Below are 9,972 nucleotides of genomic sequence, written 5' to 3'. Positions count from 1 at the left end.
TGTTCCCCTTGCTGGCAAGGGGAACAGCTGATGCCACAGCCGGCGTAATGCTGGTTCGCGTGGCTGCAGCTGCGAACACGGCTCCTGCTCCCGCTGCTCTCCGGAAGGTACGTACGCCCCTCTGGGGGCTTGCTCTCGGGGCCTGGGGTCCGCAGGCTCTCTTCTCTCTCCCTCAAGAGCCTGTGGGGGCACCTCACCACCACATTGACCAAATGCTTCAGTACTTTACATCAGTTAGAAATTATTGAGAACAGATTACGTATGACTTTTTAAACTAATTGTTTCTTTATCGGGCTTACAAAACTTTTTTGCATGTGTGCTCATGTAAAAAAAAATCACAAATACATAGAGAGATCTAGCTGGTAGCAAACAAGGCAACATTAATTTCCATCATGTACCTGTAATGGGTCTTGGATAACTATTGGAGTGTCGTAGTCTCCTGTGGCTGGTAGCAACATCAGTTCAGAATGATCAGAGCAGACAGGAGCAGATGCTATACCATACACCTTTGGTGTTCTGTCCTCACAGTGATGATTCTTCACCAGGGTGCCATGGCACACCCTGTGATGTCTTGAGATTTTTTGAAGGGTGCCACACAATATTAGCATGATTAGGTGTGCAGATATGATTCACAAGAAAAACACAGGGATTTCAAATAGGAATCCATAATGTAAAAACATCCTGACTTCTTGTGCTCTGAGTTCTTTGCAAAAATTGTTCTGTTGTTTTTCCTTAGTTTTCACGTGGCTTCTTTTTGATTATGAGCTTGCATTTTCTGAGGGATGCCTCGAGTCTAATGAGTCGGGATCTACCAAATTCACAATTGCACAATTTTCATGGAAACTGTGAATTTGGATGGGCTCTACAAAAAATGGGCTACACCATTTTGGCAGGCTCACTGATAAAACAAAAATGTGATGAAAATAAAAAGCTGGCTCCCTAGAGGAAGCCAGAAGTCTTCGTGGTGCTGCTGGGGGGGAAGGGGGCTGTTGGCACGAAGGGATGCCAGCAAGATGGCTGCTGCCCTCACCCCTCAATGCCAATTGGCTGAGGGCTGCCTGTTGTGTGGCTCTACCTTTCTCTATCAATTGGCAGTGAGAAGCAGGGCTGCATGACAGACAGCCATTGCAACCGATCAGCGGTGAGGGACAGTGCTACCAGGGCTCCTTGGCCAATCAGAGGCGTGGGGGCCCCGTTGTGTTCAGCCTGTGAAAAAATGGTGACTGGCCCCAGGATCAGCCTACAAAATTGACTGGTCACCTCCTCGAATTAAGCAGACCCCTAATAATGAGGAATGCCTTGAGTCTAAAAAAGTTGACAATGACTCCCTACAGTAGAGTTACAAAAATATAAAATTTAACATAATATACAGATCACAGGCCTCCGCCTGAAGTGTCCACTTAGCCAACAAAACTCATTCTTCCTCCTGCCTAGTCCCAACCTTATTCATGAAAACCTCAACAAGAAAATGGGACCCTCCCCTCCTTACCCCTGCACATCACACAGAATGCATGATCTTTAGGTCCCATTAAAATTTTAGCAAGTTGGTCATTCAGGAGATCCTCCCTCCCCCACCCCCAAGTGCTTACTATTATGATACATCTCGTATTTCAAAAGTTTGCCCTACAAATTTAAAACATTAAAATACATTCCAGTAGATGTTTGCTGGAAATTTTGCAACATAGTACATCTTAGCTGGCTTCAGCAGGGCTAATTGCATGGAAAAGTCCTGTGCGTGGTAGCAACTCCTTACAGGATTAAACCTGTAGTTGAGAGACTGAGCCAAATACTAAGTTTTAATTTGTGTTGTTTTTGCAAAGATGAAAGCAGTTTTCTTTCCTCACTCTCCTCTCTGTCAGAACTCAGGCTCTCCGCTGAAATGAGGCATAGAAAGCTTCAAGATTATAGGTTGGTCAAGGTTAGGTTGTTCTTGTGGAACTCCATTGTAATATTTGTTACACCCAATCAAAAAGCTACAACTTGTGCTTAGTGTTGCATTTGTCTAAATATGACACTTGTTGATTCTTGGTGCAAGGGAATCCTGTGATTTAACTGCAGGTTAGAATTTCCTCTCTAGCAGCAGTTCTCAATCTGCAGCCCTTGGACTTCTCCCTAGTAATTCAGAAAATACAATGTTTTGAGAATCACAAAGTGGAAACTTAGCAGAGGGTGAGAAATGGGCAGCAGGAAGAAAGACTTGGAGAACAGTAGGATTAGTTTTCTTGAAAAGCACTGATATCCAGTAGAGTTATATCTGCTCTAATCTCTTTATAGCTCTACAAAATATGGTACAATTGACACTTGGAACTGACAGAAGCAGTCAGTAGGGTAAGTTTATTCTCCACTTCCACACTAGTATGCATCACAACTGGTTTAATAAAACTTGCTATTGTGCAATACAACAAGATGTCCTAGAACACCCTAACATCTCAAGGCAGGGAGGGTGGGATGAAACAAGAATACAATTAGAAACTGTGCTTAATCCAGGTCTCAGTAATTAGAACTGTGTGTACTGGTGGGGGGGTGAAAATAATGGTCTTTGCATAATGATTTCCTGATTCACAAGATTGAAGTTGGGATAACCAACAACAAAGTCAGCTATGACAAAAAAAAGAGACACATTCCATCTTCGCCTTTTTCCATGAGACACCCACAACAAGGGAGGGACAGTAATGTACAGCAAGACTATGATCATCCAATTTTTTTGGTTCTTGCGCCAACTACGGTGCTTTGCCAAAATTTAGCAGCAGTGTTTAACATCTATTTATAAATGGGCCCAAATAAAAATTTTCTAAATATATTTGGAAAGCAAGTAGTCAAATCAGCAGAGAAAACTGTGCTTTCATTGACATCCTTAAATCATTTCTATTTTGTCTATAATAGAACTTTTAAACATAGTTAACAATTTTGCCTCCTTTTAGAAATTTTATACTAACTTTTCAACCAGGGGTAAAGGCCAAACCTAGGCATGGCGCATGTCTGAGCAGATACCATCTTCTCTTGAATTCTTTCCCTCCACAATGTTTATTTTAGTAAGGTATTCATGAATTTGAACCATTTCTGTGGATCTAATTCAGGATTTCATTTGCTTACCCTGAGCACTTCACCTACAACAGCAGTTCTCAAACTGCAGTCCCTGGACTCTTTCCTAGTGATTCAGAAAATACATTGTTTTGTGAGCCATGAGGTGAGAGATTAGAAGAGGACATAAATCAATCTTTTTCCTGCAAAATGGGTAGCTGGAGGAAAGGCCTGAGGAACCACTGCCTTTCCTTTTGAAAAGGTACTGCACTTTAGGGTTCTGCTATGATGACTACTTTGTACTGTTTCTGACTTCATGCTTGTAGAATTTCAGCTGTTTTGCTTTTGGATATGGGCATTTCCAAGAAAGAATCGAAGGAACTTTTTAGTCATATGTCTTTACAGCTTCTGAAAAAAATCACTTGAAAAACTGAAGAAATTAAGTAGTAGGTAATTGATTAAGCAGAGCTCTGTAAAAGGAGATCTTTCTAACAAGAGACCCAAAACTCCAGATTTCTTTTTATTGGTCACTGTTTTTGAGTCAATGCCAGGCAACACGGCTGTTAGTTAAGTATCTTTTAAAACTTTAGCCAGTAAATTAGCCAAATTGTGCAATCCTTTTAACATTTTTTCAAGCCAAATACGTTTTGCCTTGACCATATGCAAATGTTTTTACAAAGCAAGTAAAATGTAATCATAATATAATAACCTGAATCATCGATTCAAGGAAAGTTTCAGCACTCAGGGACAGATTTTCAAAAGCATCCAACTCCTATGGAAAACAGCGAGTATTAGATATTTAAGCACTTTTGAAAATTCCACTAGTCAAGTATCAGTATACTTGGGTACCTCAGTGCTGTTATGGATAGATTTTTAAATATTTCAGGATCAAATGGATATATGTTTTTACCTCTTTTCTCATTTATGATTAATAATGGGGGCTTATGATATAAGCAATACTTTGTTTTTAAAGGTGCATTTGCTCAAACAAAGTGGGCCCAACTTGATCCTTTGTGTAATTTCACAGAAGCCAATGCTGCTATGTCAAGGAGGATTTTCTCCCATAACACTTACAAATTAGCCTCATATCAAGTTTCTCACATTTGTAAAAGCAATAAAACTTAAAACTGTCTATAAAATTAAATTAGGCTTATTATTATAATTATACATAAGCAATCTTCAGTAATTATTATTAGCCTAATTAATCAGGGATAAACCAACTTAGCTGGGACAATGATCTAAATTACATGGGCCAGGTTCAGCCTGGGTGTAAGCAGGTGCATCTCCAATTAAATGGGTGAATCTGATATCTTTTATTAGACCAAATTAAATAGTTGGGAAAAAAATGTAAGCAAGCTTTTGGCTTTAAAAACCTTTCGCTAGGCTGAGGAAGTTTCTGCAGTTGGTGTGTGCTCTTCTGAATGAAAAGAAGCTTTTCATTCCATCCTATGTCCTTAGACCAACACGGCTACAACCTATGCCCCTGTCTCCAATTAAACAGAGTTTTGGCTGCAGCTAATAATACTGAATTTGCTTTAATTATAGACCAGTGGTTTTTAACATATGGGGTCCACAGATTATGTGTAAGGGATCCGTGAAAGATGACTGTGATCAATCAAAAGCATGTGAATACCCATATTTACAATTCAAAGTGGTCCACACTGTGCGGGCCGGCTCCCGATCCCGTCCTCGCCAGGAGCAGGCCGGGCCCGTCTGTGTGCATGCGGGCTTTGGCCGGCAGCCCGGGCATGCGGAGCCAGAGAAGACCGCGGTGCGGTATAGTACGTTCGAGCTAGAATCAGTCACGGAGGCGTAATGGTTGATTGAAAAGATTATTTACTTACACCGAAGGTGGTCGCGGTGTAGGCTGGTCAGCTTTCCAGGCACAGCTCCGCTTCCTTCCTCGTTGGAGGACTCTAATAAACTTGGTTCCTTGACCCCGGAGCGGTTTAGGCTCCGCGGGTTTGCAATTCTTTTCTCGGTCCTTTTCTCACGGAGCAGCTGTATCTCCGTGGGTTCTTGTTCGGTACCCAAGTCCCCCGGACCTGTTAAGACTCCATGGGTTCGAAAATGGGGTTACAGGATAGGGATACGTCTGGGCTGCGATTGGTGACGGGGAGAGGCTAGAGGCCGTCAGTAAGTAGTGCCCTGGAGTTTGCTAGGCTCCAGGGGTTCGGCAATTGGAGCCTCTATTGCCTTCTTAAGAAAGACGCGCTGGGTTCAAAGGAACCCACAGCGCTTAGAGATCCGTCTCTCCGTCTCCCTCTCCGTCTCCCTCGCCGTCTTTCTCTCCAACTTGGGCGGAAACCACCCAAGCCTTTTGTATGGCTAGCAAGCCAATAGCTAGCCGCCACGTGTGCCTAAATTAAGACCGTCTAATAACGTGGCTCAAATCTTAATACAAATGGCGGGAACTCTTTGCACCGAGCATTTCTTAGATGCAAAAGAAATGCACCATGCAAAGAAAGCTACAAAACTGGCGGGAAATACTTTCCTGCGCGCAGGTTCTCTATAACAACAGAACACTCCGTCGTGCAAAAAAGCTGCAATTTGGCGGGAACATAATTTAGCGGTGCCGAAGCACACACAATCAAAAAAATCCACAACTTTGGGTTGTGACACACACCTCCATTCAAAATTACTAGAGGGGTCCACACCTCCACCCAAAATTTTAGGGGTCTGCAAATGTAAAAAGGTTGAAAACTACTATTCTAGACCAAGTCAATATCCCCAAAGTTTAATCTTTTTATTAAAGGCATAACGAAGTGTCTCTGCTCTTTATACAACATAAGTAATATGAAGGCTCCATATAGAAATAGCCCGAGGACCACACCAGCAGCAGTAATAAAAGGAATGACTCAGGAAGCTACACTACTTCAGGAGTTGTTACATACAGCACAGGTACATATAGCATGTCATAGCACAATGCTGCCTTGCATTATATAGACATACTCCTAGACACTGGCCTAGGAAGTCTTGCTCACAAACTGGTCACTAGATGAGAGTCTAATTGGCAGGGATCTTGCAGGTTTTTCATTTGCCTCTGTGGCATGGATAAAGTGAGGATGTCTAGGTAATCAACTCTTGGACATTGCAGAGGCCTCAGTGGCACCTCAGTTTCTTCTGCTCTCTGCCTGTTGCATGCAAATAGTTTGGTCTCCCAGGGATACACAAGTTATTGGGTGGAAGTTAATTGCCTCTGATCACTAGGTCAGATTAGATGATCTAGTGGTCCCCTTAGGCCTTAAGTGCTATGAAACAATTACGGTGACTAACTACATAAAACATGCAAACCTCAGCTGGATGCTCATGGCTCTTGGGTCATAGTCACAGTCACTCCAGGGCTCACAAAACTATTTAAAGTTATTTTACTTATATAAAACTACCTATAATAAAAAGAGCAATAGTTAAAAAGCAGATACATTTGCTGCTTCCAACACAATGAGAAAAACAAGCTGATTTGCAAGGTGCTGCTTCTGTCCTAGATTGTCTGGCATGCTGCTGGTGCAACTTAAATACAACATCAACTGGAAAGCTGTGTACCCAGCACAATTACTCTGTATGTGCAGTGTTATCCTTTCTCTCCTCTGTTTTTTAAGGCTAGGAGCAGAAATTTTATATAAACTGGTATAAGTGATTGGAAACTGGTTAAAATCTGTAGCACAACAGAAATTCAGTACACATAAACACTTTCAAAATGGCTGAAACTGATTTAAGATAAACCTGGATAGATGTAGTATCAGACTTAACTGACTTCGGTTAGGTTAGATCGGTTTATTGAACTTCTGTCCCAGATCCTCTCCATATTCAAGTTAACTCACAGTCCCCGAGCCTCCCAGGATGCTTTACATCTTCCCTACAAACTCCCCCTCGCAGGGTGGGTGAGCTAGCCTTGGCCCAAGCTATCTGCTCCAGAGGAGCAGGGAGGCATGCTGTAGTGCCTCCTGGCTTCTGGCCTGGACCACTGCAGGCATGTGACTGCATTTCCAGAATAAAAAGTAAATGTCTGTTCACTTGCTTATCCGTTCAAACAATGCAGCTTAGACTAACCTGTGAAGACTGAATCGATTCACCCTCATGCTTTCTGACTGTCTGTATTTAGCCTAAGGACCTGGGCCCAATGAAATTGGTGGCAAATCTCTCTCCAACTTCAATGGGGCAGGACAAGGCCTCATACAGTCTGCTCACACTCTCTCCCTACATATCCTTACACAAATATATATATAGTGTGCGTGTATGTATATATATTTATACACATACATGCACACACAGAATTCCTTGACAGGTTGCCAACCTGACAGCCTGCACCCCTTGGAGCATAGGGTACATATGCATTAGTATGGAGGTTCACCCCCTGCCAGCCTGAGCCCTTAGTCACTTTCCCCCCATTTCATCATACTTTAGAGCAGATGCCATGACAGGCCACATTTGGCTGCTTTCAGAGAAAGCTGAGCCCTTCTAGGAGCGCATCACATTTATCTCTTTAGGTTGGTTCTGCTCCCAGGAAGGTAGAAGAAGTCAGGAATAGGGAGTTGTGGGATTGTTGCTGGTGGCAGCTCCCTTCAGTGCCCTGGTAAGTTCCAAGCATGCTCCAGCAAGGTGGAACGTTGACTCTGTCCTAGTCTCTTAAGTGCTGTGAGAAATAGGGTGACTCAAACCACCAGAGTGGGTAAGAGCACTGCCAAGCCAAGCAGCACAGAACATATTGTAAACATAAAGCAAAACTATGAATGACTTGACATCAGCTGATTCAGCAACAAAAATCTAGAGCTTAGTTTTTCATAAGCGCATTCAATTATCTCCCTGACGGCAGACCCAGAGATTCAACAGCACTTCCAGGCTTGGGCTGCCCCCAAGGAGTTGAATCAAGAGGTTTACTATATAGATTGGTGTGTGTGTGCACTTAGAGTCAGCCTAACTGCCATACTCAAGGAGCTGCAATATTAAAGAATCATTGGCTTTTCCAGTCCATTTCAGCAAGCTGTACTTGTAATGTTCAATGCTGGGACATGTAACCATTTGTCATAATTGGCTAGCTAATGTGAACAGGATAACAGCTACACTCTTAATTAAGATTACTCCTTTAGGCTAGGGACAGACATTCAAAAAGCCCGAGCCTGAATTGATTCACTCTTTGCAGGTTAGTCTAAGCTGTGCAGGTGATTAATAACTGCACAGACATTCTCTGTTAAATCAGGAAATGCAGACACATGCCTGCAGTGGCTCAAGCCAGAAGCTGGGGGGTGCTAGAGCATGCCTGCCAGCCACTGCTAAAGGGGACGGAAGAGAGACATTCTCCAAGGCTCCCACCCCTCCTGCTGGATTGGAGGGGGCATGGCCAGGCACCAGCCAGGGCTAGCACAATACACTGGATGCCAGCCACCAGCCGGGGGGTGAGGGGCAGCTCCTGCCAGACTGAGGAGTGGGGATGGGTAAAAAGTCCTTTCTCTGAAGCAAGCATGTATTGAACACAACAATTTGCAAAGCATACAACAGGGAACTACCAAAAATCTTCACTTAAGCTAAGATACGGCCTAGTAAATCACAGCATACACAACTTAGTCTAACTTAACATGTAAACCAGGAAGACAAGAATTAGTTTTACTAAGCCTGAGGCCAGAGTGTCTCTTTACAGCCAGGCATTCAAAAAGGCTTTATTTGGGTATTCCCATCTTTTTACACGTTCTGCTTTATAATGTAAATGTAGCTCTCTGCATTCTTTGGTGAAGCTGTCTGCGACTTCCGTTAACTACATCTCCAGCATGTGTGATGATTGTAAGGTCTCTGCCAACACTTGCCACCTCTCAGTCTGGTCGTGCAGGTCTTAGCTCTGGGCTCACAGGTGCAAGGCTTGGATCTGCACACAGGGACTAACTTGCCACTCTACCGCTCCCCCCTCCCCCCACTCACCTGCTCCAGAACACACTGTGGAATTAATCCCCTCCCTGCCTGGCTGCAGGCAAGCTGCAGAGACTGCAGCCAAACCCCCGGGGGGTTCTGGGGGTGAGAGAGTACACAGGAAGGAATTAACTTCATCTGCCTGGCTGCAGGCAAGCTGTGGAGGTGTAGCTGGGGTTGGCAAACCTCAGCTGTAGTCCCCAGGGTTTGCCAGCAGCAGGTGGGGAGGGGGCAGAGGAAGGCATTTGCCTCAGGGGCCATGGGAGGCCAGAGTCTGACCATACCCTGCCGCTGCTTCGGCTAGAGAGCAGAGGGGAGTGGGTAGCCCAATTCACTGGAGCAGAAAGCAGAGCTCCGCTCAGCCCAGAGAGCATGCCAGGATGCTGGGGGAGTCTGGTTTAACTTAAACCAGCAAGGGGTCTGGAACAGACATTGCATAAACCAGTTTGAGCCAAATCAGTTAAGTCTGATACTACATTGAACCAGGTTTATCTCAGACCAATTTCAGCCATTTTCAAACTGGCTTATATGCACTAAATGTGCATTCTGTTACAGACTTAACCAGCTTCTGATCACTTAAACAGTTTGTGTGTAATGTTTGTCCCTAGCCTTAGTGTTTTGAACAGTGATATACATATAGTTCTTGGGCCAGGGCACTTCTTAGGCCAGAATTTAGTTTTTTTAGCAAAGGACATTCATAAGAGAAATTTACCTCAGCTCATTTACATTTGTCATTACCCTACAGAAGACCTTATAGGCCACACACCATTTCTAAATTTACCCTATACTATGATCTTAAATAAAACAGGTCTTCATAGTATTAAAGTACCAGACCAGTCTTTCAGCAGATGGAGTTAATTAACGATTGTAACATACCAGGCAAGCAAAGAATGTCTTGAAAAAGAGCTGGAAGCAGAATATAAATATGTGGAATGCTGATCCCATTTCATACAATATGCTAATTGTGTTACTCTTAAGTCTTCTCTTCCCCTGATACACCTTGTTGACTAAGCAAGCATATAATGTGGGAAATTTATACTCACAAAGTTTTAA

The sequence above is a fragment of the Alligator sinensis genome, unplaced genomic scaffold (genome assembly GCF_000455745.1).
Source record: "Alligator sinensis unplaced genomic scaffold, ASM45574v1 scaffold1107_1, whole genome shotgun sequence".
NCBI lineage: Eukaryota > Metazoa > Chordata > Crocodylia > Alligatoridae > Alligator > Alligator sinensis.
The sequence above is the reverse complement of the archived record's forward strand: the minus strand, read 5'-3'. Positions refer to the sequence as shown.